Source organism: Bos taurus, chromosome 2 (assembly GCF_002263795.3).
Source record: "Bos taurus isolate L1 Dominette 01449 registration number 42190680 breed Hereford chromosome 2, ARS-UCD2.0, whole genome shotgun sequence".
In the NCBI taxonomy this organism is placed as follows: Eukaryota; Metazoa; Chordata; class Mammalia; order Artiodactyla; family Bovidae; genus Bos; species Bos taurus.
Window position 1 is genome coordinate 106,050,133 of NC_037329.1, and position 14,587 is coordinate 106,064,719.

General features: G+C 51.9%; 1 protein-coding gene across 16 annotated transcripts in view; it reads right to left on the bottom strand.

Moving 5' to 3' along the window:
* Positions 1 to 14,587, bottom strand: part of TNS1 (tensin 1) — a 266,797-nt gene that overhangs the window by 148,056 nt on the left and 104,154 nt on the right. The window lies entirely within an intron of this gene.

Genomic DNA, 14,587 nt, shown 5'->3' on the forward strand with positions numbered 1-14,587 from the left:
ATGGTTGATGAGACAGTAATAATAATAGCAACTCCCAACTTTTGTAAACCGCCCTGCTTTATACTGTTTCCAACTCATTTTGTGACTGGAGACCTAGAATCTCACTTCTGAACCAGCTTTTGTTTTTTTCTCTGTCAAATGTGGGATAACAACCCTGGCTTTTTTCCTCTGGGCTGAGTTAGGACATTTATGACTGTATATTCAAAGTGATTTGAATTGAACTCTAGTTAGTGAAATGCACGCTTCAACTCTCTTTGAAAAATATTTAAAAAATAAGATGGATTGATGGAGGGAGAGACAGAAATGTGATAAAGCAAATATCACAAAGTGTCCATTACAGAATCAGGGAGTTTACCATGTTATCCTTTCAACTTTTCTACATGCAAAAGATTTCTTACAATTAAAAGTATTAGGGGAATGGGACTTCCCCAGTGGTCCAGAGGTTAAGACTCTAGGCTTCCACTGCAGGGGGCACGGGTTTAATCCCTGATTGGGGAACTAAAATCCCACATGCCCTGTGGCACAGCCAAAAAACAAAACAAAAAATTGGGAGGGAAATGTGATTTGAAACTTGGAGTACCACACAAATGACAAAAGAAACAGATAGGATTATCCTGAGGGGAAGGGAAAAGTCATTTGCCGCACACCTGTTTGTATGCCCAGCACTTAATGAATATTCTCTCTCACTTAAGTCTTTGAATCTCCCTTGTTATTTTAGCTGAAGAAAGTGACCTCCAAGCGGTTAGCTGACTTCTCCAAGACCACACAGGATGGTGCAGAGCGGGAACTCTGATCCCATGGGCTGGCTCCAAAGCCAAGCACCCCACCACTCAGGCCCTCCAGAGATTCAAAGGCCCTCCTCTCGGCCATCTGGGCCACCTTCCTGTGAGGTCCTGGGCCAGCAGGCCAGTGACCTGAACCTCGGAGCCTCCTCAGGTTCCCCGGCTATCCAGTGAGTACGGATGGGAAGGTTTTTGAGATTTTTTCCAGCTCTGAGACTCAGTAGTTTTTTGAATCCAGCCAAACCCTTCCCCAAGCTTCAATTTTCCAAAGAGTAAAGTGATAGGGGAGGCCTGGGAGGAACAAACAGCCTTAGAAAGATTTGGTGCCATCTTGGGCCAGTGTCACAGAGATGGTCACCACACTTCTAATGTCCCCTTCACTGTCACCACCTGTGACAGTGAAGCCAGGAGAATGGAGGCAGGAGAGAGAGGCACCTTCTGCTAGGGGAGGGCGGAGACAGAGGAATCCTTGCATCCACCCCCTGTCTCCAGAGCAAGATGACCTCATCCCTTCCCAGATGGGATGAGTTTGGCCTCCCAGAGTCCCAAATTTCAGCATCTCGGGACCTACCAGCCTTGACAGCAGCCTCAATCTAAGCCCATGTGTACTGACCAGAGATGGGAAAGTCCTGGCCCCACAGAACGTGCCTCTGAGACGTTCTAGACGTTCCAGACGTGCCTCTGGCTTCAGGCCTCCCCCAGCCCTCACTAGCTCCAACCCTGGTCCTGCCTGATCCTCACACCCGCTGCAGACCAGGGGCTGCTCAGGAGCTTGGGCCAGCCCTGGTCAGGGGAGGGAAGGGAGAGAGGTCCGTGTCAGCCATTGAGGCTCTTCCAGAGGTGGATGGGGGAGTCTGCTTTAAAAGAGGACCCCTCTCCTGGTCAGAGAAGTGTCATCCTCCCCCATCGCCTCCTTCCAACCCACATCCACTATCATCCTGCTTGACATCAGATAGTGCCTGGCTCCCCACCACCTACATATCCAGTCCCAGCTCTGCAGCAGGACATTAAGAACCTCTGTGATGCGGTCCTGCCCTTTGAACCTTACCATCACACCATTCAGGAAAGAGTTCAAAAGCCACATCCTCCATGCACCCTTCGCCAATCATTTGGCAGATACTGACCGCTCCTCTGAATACCTGACACTCTTGCTCGTATACTAACGCTGGGAGACACTTGTTGGGTGCACTCCTGTATCTCCCAATAGTTGAGCAAAGATTTATTTGTCCTTTTCTTTCTCCTTTCCAACCGTGTCCAGTGCTTAGCACAATGTTGACACCTCCAAGCAAGATTACTAGAGTGGGTTGCCATTTCCTCCCCCAGGGGATCTTCCTCACCCAGGGATGGAACCTGTGTCTCTTGCATTGGCAGGCAAGTTCTTTTACCACTAGCACCACTTGGGAAGCCCTTAGTAGATTCTCAATAAATGTGGAATAAATAATGGAATAATGGAGAGATGAGATGGATGGGTGATGGATTAAAAACTGAATAAAAGGGCTCTTTTAAACACTTAATTCTGCACAAGGCTGTATCAAGATAAATGTATGCAGATTTTTATCTTCAAAGTTATATGATGGCAGACAGAAAGCCTGACTATGCTAAGACATGGGAACCATCAGACTGATACGTGGATGTGCCAGGAGCATCCCACCCTCCCCAGGTCTGCAGCAGATGCAGGGGGGTGCTCTGAGAAGCACCCTCCTTCAGTGGTGCCCGGAGCCCCACCATTATTCTCCCAACCCACCATCATTCCCTCTATCCCAGCCTTCCTGTTCCAGCACCTGGGTACAGAATCATGAATTCAGCAAGTCTCTAAAAACCACACAGAGAGTAAATCAAGGAACTAGAGGTTTTCAAAGGAGAGCAGCCTTGCCCTGTATTTCCAAAAGCTGTCCCATAGCCGATCTCACATACACACACACGCGCGCACACACACACACAAGAGCCAGAACTGCTTTCCCGAAGAAGCCTGCTCAGCCCTTCTCTCCCCACCCAGCTCCTCCTCCTCTGGGCTGGGGAAGACAGCATTCCCAGGGTTTCCCATCTCCCATCCCCCGACCCCTCCCCCCTTCCTGAGCCAGCCCATGCCCCCTTTCCCTCCTCCCTCCTCCCGTCCCATCCCCAAGCGCAGTCCCGCACATCTGGTTCCAGTTGTGGTTGGTCCATTCAGGGGCAGGCCTGGGGGGTTCTCATAAAACTGAATAATACCAGTGTTGGAGCCCAGTGCAGCTGGGGGAAGGGAGGGCAGGAGGCCGAAGGGAGTGGGAGGGAAAGAAGCAGCAGCCGGGAGGCAAGGAGACAAGAAGAACCGAGAAAGGAGCAGGGCAGTGCCTGGCATCTAATGAGCGTTCAATGGGTGCTTGTTAATGGCAGATTAACGCTAGAGACACGGAGGGTAGAAAAGCCAGGAGGAGATAGGGGGACAAAGAATAGGGACCCAGAGGGAGGAAGGAGAGGAGCTGGGGGGTGGGTGCCCATGGAGCCACAGAGAGGCCATTGAGAAGAGAGGGAAAATGAACAGCTCATGGTCGGGGCCAGGTGCTGAGTTAGACGCTACCACGCAGAGCGGAGGGGATGGGACAAAAATGGGGCCAGAAGGACACAGAGAGACAGAGAAGAAAGAGCCAAGAGAAGGTCAAGGCCCAAGATTCTCTCAGCCTCTCAGCTCCCTGGGAGGTGGTGGGGTGGGAGTGGGGGGCTGTCGAGCCAGAGCTGATCTCACTTGCTCCTTCATTTCACTTTCATCACTATTTAAATGCCTACCCTGCACCAAACCTTTCCCTTGTGTTCATCCACACAGACCCCCATCAAAACCTGGGAAGTGACTGTGACTCTTATCGCACAATTAGAGATGGGCTCAGAGCAGTTAAATGATTCACCCAACATTACAGAGCAGCTGATGAAGGAGAAGGAATCTGGATCCAGGTCTTCCAGCTTAAGAAGGCTCAGTCCCCATATAGCACAACCAGGCATTCTGGGTCCCAGTGCTCCCCCTGGAGGGCACCATGTCACTTGAACCCCCACTCTTGAGAGGCCAGATTCCCAGCCTCTTACAGTTCTGAGCTGGGCTAAGAGTTAAGAACACCCAGAAGGGAGGGACTGGCTTCTTAAATCTTCCTAGGGTGGGGGCAGGGGAGTGGTCTGCAGGGGAAGTGCTGGAGCCAACCCCTCCAGCACCCTTGGATCCCACTCTCCTCCTCCTTCTCCACCACAGAGAAGACAGGGCCACATGCCTGGACCCCAAAGGGAGAGGCCCTGGGCCTCAGAACCCCGCTGGGTCCAACACACAGCTGGCTGGGAGCCAGACCCCGGGGGACCGCCCTAGGCATGTTTGTCTGTGCATTTGGGTAGCAGCCTCCCGCTTCTGACCACACCACCCCACCACGGCTGGGGATGAGTTGAGGCTGTCCTCCAGAATGCTTTCATCCCAGGACCACCCCTAGGACCCCTGTCTAGGGCACCCTCCAAAGCTGACTCCAGGAGCCACACTCTGCCCTGTTGCCCCACAGAGCCCCTTCTCCCTCGTTTCCTTCCTGAGCCTGGGCTTTGCAGCTCAGGTCACTGGTTGTTTCCTTTCCTATTTGTCATCCTTAACACTCAGGCCAGACTGAAGCAGGAGAGGGATGCCCCCTCCTCACCACACTCCCCTATTTGCATCTCATTTGCATGCATTCCCAGCATGTCTCAGCGTGCAGCCCAGCCTCAGGCCCTCAGCCACACAGGCCCCCCCAGGGAGGATGAAGTGCTATGTGTTAGTCACTGAGTTGCGTCTGACTCTCTGTGACCTCATGGACTGCAGCCCACCAAGCTCCTCTGTCCATGGAATTATCCAGGCAAGAATACTGGAGTGGGTTGCCATGCCCTTCTCCAGGGGATCTTCCTGACCCAAGGATCGAACCCAGGGCTCCCACGTTGCAGGCAGACTCTTTACCGTCTGAGCCACCAGGGGAAATGGATCAGGGAGAAGAGGCAATAGGCTTCCACATTCTGGCTTCCTTCTCTCAGATTTGTACCACAGTCTGAGGATGGAGGATCAAGAGGGCAGGGAAAGCCTGGGGAAAACGGTCTGCCAACAATGTGTGCCCAGGACACCTGCTGGCAGTCCCTCCCTCCCTGGAGCCTGCCTCAGTTTCCAGCCAGGAGAGGCACTGGGAGTCAGTTCCAGCCCTGCTCAGCCACCAATGGCTTGGGGACCAAAGGTCACTCCCAGTCCCTCTTGGCTTTCATCTCCTTATCGGATAACCTCAGGTCCCTTGGAAGTTTCCAGGCAGATGTTGATCCCTGGCTGCTGGTGTCAGTTGACTGTACACAAATCGCTATCTCCCCTGAGAAGTGCAATTTTAAAGCATGAAGGACTCTGAGATTCAGATGCCTCCAGGCAGGATTCCTCTTAGCCCTCCCCCAGTGATGATTACTGGCTCAGCCTGAATCCTTTCAGAGACCCACGTCCCTCCCCAGCAGAGCCACATCCACTACCAGAACTCCTTTATTATAAAGTTCCTGGACTGGACGGTGGGGGAATCCCCTAACCTGAATTATCTGGATCTCAGGAAGGTGTTGGCAGGATTCATGCTGAAATGCTTAGAGAAAAGATAGAAAGTCGAGTGGATTCCTAGCCAGCAAGCCAAGGAGTGTTGATTAATAGATCAATGTCAACTTCCGGACTTGCCAAAGGGCTCTGTCCTCTGCCCTGGCTTGTCCGAAATACTTATCAGTAACTAAGGTGAAGACTCAGAATGGAGGCTACTGAGCACACAAAGAAAACAAAAAGCAGAAAGAAAAGCTAAGGTATCCAACTGAAGTGCAAAACCAACTATAAAAAAGGTTAAAATTAGCAAGGAAACATTTTTCTTGCAGTGAAGTCCTGAACTAAGATTCAAAGGTTCATTTTTTTCAAAAACTGAATTAATCATGTAGGAAAAGGTCTAAGATTTGGTGAAAACAAATTCAGTTCATACGGCAGAAGGATATGGCTGACCCCTGAACTTTTGCAACTTTTGGTTGCCTGAAGAAAGGTATGGAATCAAAATTAAAGGAAGGGACAGTTCCATTCAACTCCACACAGCTTAGACATCATCAGAAATGTCAAGTTCTCTTCCACACACTACAAACCAAAGAGCATCCAGAGGAGGACAACAGTACACACTCAGTAAATATTTCTTTTAAAAAAGCACAAGAAAGGTTAATGAAATTGGGCCCCATTTTTATTTCATATGATAAAGAAAGGATACAACATTCATCATCAAATACTTGAAAAACTGTCTTGGGAAGGTGAGCCAGCGCAAATTCCACTGCCCATGTACACCTCCCTTTGTCTTTCTGCCCCTCCATCTGTGAATTCCTTGAGCCTGGGACCACTTCCCATTCATCTCTGAATGTCCAAGAGGCAGAAACAGCCAAGGCTAAGCAGTTGCTAAGGACAGGATAGCATCCTGACAAGGCCAGGCCTGCGGGTGCCAATCAGCAGAGTAAACGCTGGCCCCAGCATGAGAACCCACCTCTAGCCAAGCCGGCTGCCAGGCAGGAAGAGGCAAGGATCCGGGCTGGTGGCTGAACTTCCAGCTTGGACCTGCTACCCAGGCTGGCTCACTGGTCAACTAGCCTCCTACTCCCTAAAACTGCCTCCTTGCCTGCCCAGTAGCTCTGTAGGGACTGGCACTAGCTTGCCACCTTTGCCCAGAGTCTGAAGCCCTGCAGCAGCCCACTTCCTGCGAGAGGTTGGGTTCCTCTCCCTCCTCTCTCATCACCAGCATGGGGTTCGCCCATGCCTCACCCTTTAGGGCATCTACTTCCCTCCCCTGAAACACCCCCCGCCCCATTTCAAGGTGCCCCTCATCTCATCATTCCTTCTCCATAACATCTAAACACACGTCTCCAGAGTTCCTCTTATGACTGTCTCCTTGCCCTGGGCCCCCTGGCAATGAGCTGCTGAAAATTTTAGCCCTTGTCCTACTCTCAGGCTCTCCCCAGATTTTTTTTTAATTACATAGTACTTTTAGGGTTGGACAGAATTGGAGACTTCCTTCCTGAGAACTGAGGTTCCTATAGATAACAATAATCCCTATAGATAATAATCACCATTTGAGTTCCACCTTGAAATGAATTGATGTCCTTCCCTGGATATGAGAATCAGAGAAACCTGGCCCCCTCCTACTAAGGCTCAGGAGTGGAGAGAGTGTCCAGGCTTTGGAGTTACACGAGCCTGGCCAACCACTCACTGGCTGCATGATCTCAGGCAAGTCACTTAACCACTTAAGGCACTGCTGAGTGCAGAGTCTGGCCTGAGCAGCATTCTCCCCCCACTCACGCCCCGGTATGGTTATGCTCCCCCCACATCCTACTCCTTCAGAGAAGCCATCACCACCCCCACCCAGAATCAAGATTCATCTCTTCTTCCCATAAAACTCTTTGGTCCCGTTTAATAAATGTTCAAAATTTATTGTGCTTTCCATGTTCTTAGAGCTTTGTGGTTATTAACTCGCTTTAATCCTCTTAACAACCCTAGGGGTATTGACCATTATTAATCCCATTTTATAGACAACGAAACTGAAGTTCACAGACATCAGCTATGACTGTGATTACTCTTCTAGCTGAAGCAGCAGCATCCATCAGGCAAGGACCTCAAGGCCTTTTGAGTCGACATCCTGTACGACGCAGGGCTCCCCCTATGCCTGGCGTACCCCCAGACCCTACCTGCACACCCCCAGCCCTCAGTTCCTCCCACACACAAGGCAGCTCCCACTGCTGAGAGGCCGCCTGCTCCCCGAGATGCCTGGTTTCGCTTCAGAGAACAAACCTCAAGGCTTTAGTCCTAGGTGGCGCTAGTGGTAAAGAACCCACCTGCCAATGCAGGAGATGTAAGAGACTGGGGTTCAGTCCCTGGGTTGGGGAAGATCGCTTGGAGAAGGGCATGGCAACTCACTCCAGTTTTCTTGTCTGGAGAATCCCATGGACAGAAGAGCCTGGTGGGATACAGTCCATAGGGTCGCACAGAGTTGGACACGACTGAAGCAACTTAGCATCACACACACACATACACACACACACACATACACATACACACACACACACACAATCACTCACAATCTCCCAGAAAAGTCACTTCCTAAGCTGGACATTACCAACTCTTTCAGTTGCTGGATCTTTCCACTTTCTAGGTGTTCAGCTATTTCTCTGGTTCTGATCCTTTTCCAGCTGCCCTTCATTCATTTGTTCATTCATTCATTCACCCATTCAGTCAACAACTGTTTTGTGAGCACTGTGGGGTGGACAGGAGCCAAGCCAGGTGGAAGGCCTACCCTCAACATCTAGAGGAGGAGAGACATGGAACAAGCCAAAGCACAGACACAAGTATGCAGTGACGAGCGAAAGAGCGGGTTGCCAGTGGGAGGGACCACATCCCTCCCAACAGCTGGCGTGCCCTCCACCCACGCCAAGCCATCCATGCAGGAGCGCGCTCACTCCGCACCACAGGCCTGGTAGGAGGTGTAATCCCTGCCTGCTCTGAACAGCGCAGGAAGCTCAAGAGGTGAAGAGGTGAAGTCACTTGCCCAAAGTCAATCATGATAAGATGGCAAAGTAGAGGTGATACCATCTTATCTCCAGAGGTTCAGAGAAGGTTCCTTAAGATCCATTCCCAAACTACTAACCCCCCGGCCACACACACATCCCAGCAGCAGCTGACCATGGAGAAGACAGTGGGCCTGCCCTGGCATGTCCCAGACCCCACGCTGAGCCCCTAGTGCAACACTGGCTTCACCAAGACGGCAGTCACCCTAACGCCAGGCCCTCTGCTTTTCTCCCACTTAATGTCACCTTCACACCTTTGACCTTTAGCCTGGCTGGCTTCAAGGTGGCTGGAAGGACTGTCCAAAAGGACATGAAGAGGTCCAGTCGCCAGCCCCTCTTGCATGAGACATGGCCCCTGGTCTCACCGATGACATCAGGGAGGGAGCAAGAAGGACTCCAAAGTCTGGGTATCAATCCCCCCAGGCTCTCCCCAAAGCCACCCAATCAGGACTCACAAAATGTTGGTGAGAATCTAGAGCTGACCAGAAAAATCCTGGGGATTCCCAGGTGGCGCTAGTGGTAAAGAATCTGCCTGCAATGCAGGAGACGCAAGAGACAGGGGTTCCATCCCTGAGTGGAGGAGATCCCCTGGAGGAGGGCATGGCAGCCCACTCCAATATTCTTGCCTGGAGAATCCCATGGACAGAGGCGCCTGGCAGGTTACAGTCCATAGGGTTGCAGAGTCAGACACGACTGAGCGACTCAGCACGCACACGTGCAGGGACCAATCCTCTCCTTGTAGTGATGTGGGAACTGAAGCCCAGAAAGGACAAGTTGGGAATCCCAACGTCACCACAGGGTCAATGGACTTGAATAGAGAACCAGGTGTCCAGCTCCCAGCCTAGCCCCCAGGAGAGCCAGTGCCACCCCAGCCAGATCAGACCAGAAGCAGGAGCCTGTCCACTTAACCATAAGAAGGGAAAGAGCAACTTGGGCCCCTGGGGTGGTGAGGGACCCACAGGGTCTGGATAAAGCATGCTTGGGCTCCAGGTGCAGCAGGGCCCTGCTCCCCACAAGACAAACAGAGCAAAAGCAGGAGTGGGAAGGCTGAGCAGGGCAAGGGGCAACAGCTGGAAGCCCTCCCCATGGGTGCTCCTCCCCAGGGACCCCACGGGTGACTGTTTTCCTAGGAACATTGTGTTCAGGCTGTGAGTCTTGGCTCAAGCACCCTACCCTGGCAGATCTCCAGCTGCCTGTTTAATAATGTACAGCCATGGGCCATTAACAGCAGATTCCAAACAAAAAAAAGTTCGATGGTTGTTTTTGTTGTTGGGTTTTTTTTTCTTCTTCCGGGTAGTTGGTGGTGGTTATGAAAAACAAGTCTTCTCTGGCTGGTGTCCAGGGCAATCGCAGCCGACCAGGCTCAGGGATCCTGGCAGATCCTACCTGCCTCTGCCCACCCGTGCCCCACCACGCTGCGGTGCCAGGGTGCCCACTCCCACTTCCACACTCTTGGCAATACCCTGGGCCTGCTACCCCAGGGGGGCAGCCGTCCTGGCACCTGGGAGTTCCAGGGAGGCCTAGGAGGGCCAAGGGAGAGGATGTGGGAGGTGCGGGCAGGGGCAGGGGAGGGGCAGGTGGAGGGCCGAGCTTTCCACGGGCCCAGCACTTCCTAGGAATTCCACTCCTGTCTGGCCAGAGCTGGGGGCGGAAGGTGGGGCCAGGGTAGCCCAACCAGGTGCAAGGACCTCAGTCCACAGCCAAATGCCCAGCTCTTCTGCACCGGACTAGGTCAGCCAGGGAGCAAAAATCCTGGGGCCTGCCCCCAAGGACGCCCGTTTCTCTTCATCCAAAAGTCACTAATTTTTTTTAATGAAACAAAGATGAATGTTTTTAATGATAAAAGGTACAATTCACAAAGAAGATAGATATCATAAACCATTAGACACCTAACGACAAAGAAACAAAGGTACATAAAGCAAAAATCCGAAGAAATATGAGGGGGAAAAAAAGAACGTAATCATAGTGACATCCAAGAGTCAGGATTTGGAGTAGGACCTGGGGAGTTCAGAAGCAAAGACTTATCGGAGGGCAGTTGGGACAGAGAGTGGAAACCTCGTCCTGTAAGAAGCTGCGTGGTGAGCGGAAACACCCTGGGCTTCCTGAAGCAGCTGGCCTGGGCGAGAAAGCCCTCCAGACTCTCCCGACCACTCCTTCCTGGCAAGGCGCTTCCAACCCAGAAACACGAGCAAGGCAGAAAGAGCCTTGGAGCCAAGGAGCTGTGTGTTTATGGCTCTGCCGGTCTTCCTGGTGACCTTGGGCCAGTCTCGTGCCCTCTCTAGGCCTCCCTCTCATGGCCTGCAATGAGTGAGATGAGCTGGGGGTCCCACATTCTGCCTGGAAGTCCTGGCCAGAGAGGAGCTGTCAAGCCAGATGCTGGGCAGACAGGGAGGTGCACAGTCATCATGATGATGGTGATAATGTTATCATTTATCAAGCTTTTATTGATTGATTGATTATTTATCAAGCATTTATTGATAAATGTTATCATTTATCAATGTTATCATTTATCAAGTGGGTACCACACACTGCTTTTTTTATTCTGCCAATAACTCTACTGGGCAGGTTACTATTATCACCAACATACAGAGGAGGAAACTGAGGCTTGAAGAGGTTAAGTCACTTGCCCAAGTTCATGAGGCTAGTGAATGATGGAGGCAGGACTTGGACTCAGGCCAGTTGACCTCGGGGCTTTTTACCACTCTGCCGCGGAGAGTCCAGGCTAGGGGAGTGGCCCAGACCTCAGGTGCTGAGAGCCCCACCAGCCCCTGCTGCCTGCCCTGCACGTCTGCCTGCTATCCTACCTCCCCCATCCACCTCCCGGCATCTCCCCACTCCCTGGTGCCGTCCAGTCTCCCCTCTGTCCTTTACTTCCCTTCTGCTTCCTAGGCCTCCTCGGGAGAGCTTCCTGCTTTCGCCAGGTAGAATCACACACAGACATAGACATGTAACCACAAACACTCACACATTCATACACACACACACATACACACACTCATGCACACATGCCTGCACACGTATCCACACACCGCACACAAACATGTGCACTTAAACCCATGTGCACACACACAGGCGTGCACACATCACTGCAGATAGCCACGCACACTCTTTACACATGCACTTCCAAACTTAAAGGCACCCAAAGATCCACACCGACATGCACACTTGCACCCACACAGGCACGTGCCTCACACTGGTACATACAGATCCACACACACACACACACACACAGGCACACACATGAGCTTCAGCCACGGGAGGTTCGGTGCAGACACCGGAGGGCTGTCTGGGCAGGCAGAGCCGGACAGGTGTCTCTGCCACGCCACCCGGGTGATTATTCCAAAGGCGAGAAGGCTGCCGGCTAATAATACCGCAGAACATTCCTGGCCAGAGATAAGCAGCCCCAAGCATCCCCGGCACGTTCCGGCCTCGGTGTCTCACCCCTCTGGATTCCACCCACCCGCAGCGCCGTGCTGGAGGAGCCCAAGAAGCCGGCGCCACCAGTACAGACAGACGCCTTGGCCAGGGGCCTGGCACGCTCCCTTCTCCAGGGACCCCTCAGAAACACCCACCCCACACAGGCAAGAGAGGAGGGCTTCATGCATCCTGAGAAGTGGGCTGAACTACAGGTCATCCTCCCCGCATTCCAGTCCCTCCAAGCTGGACAAACGCACCCCACACACCTCCAGGACTGAGAGCACCCAACCGGGACCCCCCCAGCTGCCAAGGGGTGTCTAGGGCACCTCATCTCACCCCATTCTCTCCACCACTTAATGACATCAGTGATACTGCTGATATTTTGCAGATGAAGTGACCTAGGTTCACTGAGCTCCCATAGCTAGGAAGGAAGAGACCCAGAATTTGAACCCAGGTCTTCTAACTCCTAAGCCAGGGCTCTTTCTAGGACCTCAAACAATCATCCGTCCTGGCTGAATCTTAAGTTACATATTTTCAGGGATCGCTTTTCTCAGAGAAAAGACTCGTTCATTACAGGCTCAGGAAGAGGGCACCCTCAGTAACACATACAGGAGAGCAACACCCCCACAAAGGTGTCCAGTGTCGGGGGCTATTCTGGGCATTTGTAGCTGCCTTGGAACAGGAAGACAGATGGGTGTCCATCAGTCGGACAGACGACAGGAGGACGGGAGTCCTACAAACCCCCAAGTCACAGAGAGTTTTGGAAGAAACTTGGGAGATAAATGGACCCCTTGTGCATGGAGTCAAAAGGGAGGGGTCCTCGGTTTTTTAGGGCTGGGGTTCTGTACAAAAGGTTGCAGGGCATCAGGACGAAGGGCTGGGGACGAAGGCAGGACCTTGAGGATGACATGTACCTACAGAGTCCTGAGGGGCACAGCAGAAGGGAGAGGGTGACATGGACACAGAGAGAAAAGTCAGATAGGAAAGAGACAGAAGACAGAAATACATGGAGGTGGAACCTGAGATCCCCAGAGGAAAGACGCAGCAGAAGGAGAATACGAGACGTGACCATACACAGGGGCGAGAAGCTGGAAAGTTCTGTCGGGCCTTGGAGATGCCAGGCAGCCCTCACTTCAGTCTCCCTCTGACCTGGATGCTCAAGGGCTGCAATTCTAAAGCCTGGGTGCACACACGTGCACACACTCACAAGTGTGCGCATGCACACAAGCACATGCCTAAACCTCAAATGTCCCTCTTGACCACTTGGTCAAGAGGTAAAGCGTTGCTCTGAGCATTTGTCACAGGACAGCACTGAGATCCAGGGAAGGGTTGCAGTATCCCCCAAGGTGCCCAGAATCAGGAGAAGAAATCTGGAAATAGGACCCAAGTACCCCCATACCCCCAAGATTCCCAGGAGGCAAAGGGCTGAAGCATGAGACCTCGGAAGCAAAGGCGGGAGAGGAAGGACAGTCCCTGGGGATGCTGGGGCACGACTTTCCCAGCCCCAGGGAGATGGGATCAGAGGAGCAGAGCGGCATCCAAGCTCGAGACCAGGCTCAGAGAGGGCAGGACCTTGGCTGGCAATTAAAGCAAGAGGGCAGGGGTCCGGGGGGTGGGACCACGATGGGGAGCATGGCCGAAAGCAGAGGCGTGTTCCCACAAGGCCTTGGCTAGCCCCAGGCCAGCCACCCAGTAAGGCTTCCCAGAGCCACCTGATCCGCACGGCCAGACCCTTCAGTGCTGCCCACTGGCCCCCACTCCAAGCAAGCCAGGCAGCCCTGGGCATCTCAGGGACACAGTATTCATCAGGTGAGGCATCGACGGAGATGGGCACTTGGGCTCCTTCCTGTCCCCTAAGCCCCACCTCCATCAACTTCACCCAAGAAGCACCCACTGCCTCTCCCTCCTAAGTCCCCTCCTTCCTGGGCACAGGGCAGCAGGTCAGCAAGGCCAATGCCAGGGAGCGGAAGCTGGGACCAGGAGAAATAAATACTGGACTCCTGATTTCACAGCCAGCTGGACAGAGACCCCACTTAAGAGCCTGCAGGGATACATGAGTATCTCCAGTATAAGAGCCTGCAGGGATACATAGGTATCTCCAGTATAGACTGCAGAAAAAGAGGGATGCGAGAGGAGATGAATATAAACTACAGAATAGGGACCCATAAGAAAAAGGGATCATGTATCAGCAGTTGATTAGTGAAGAGACACAGGCAACAATACATGTAGACACACGATTATTACTGAAGTAGAAAGAGAGACTAGAGCACAGTTTTCAAGTCCATCTGCCTGATTCAAACCAACCAACGGAAACAAGACATTTTTAAGATAATCAGGGAAAACTGAATGCAGACGAGGTATTAGCTACTTTTAGGAAAATGTTATTAATTATGTTGACGGTGATAATGGTATTATGGTAACGTTAAAATTAAAAGTCCTTATCTGTTAATGATATGGACTGAAATATTTACAGTGAAATGATATAATGTCTGGGATTTGCTTTAAAAAAAAAAACAACACTCCAGCAAAAAAAGAGAAAGAAAAGAAAGTGAAGGGGGACAAATGAATCAAAAATAGCAAGAAACTGACAATTTTTGAAGCAGGAGTACGGGTACTATTATATAGTACTATTCTCCCTGCTTCTGTAGATGTTTCAAACCTCCCATAATAAAGAACTGACCAAAAAAAAAAAACATATATATATATGGTGGCTCAGTTGGTAAAGAATCTGCCTGCAATGCAGGAGACTGCCTGCAGGAGACCTGGGTTCGATCCCTGGGTCAGGAAGATCCCCTGGAGAAGGAAACGGCAACCCACTC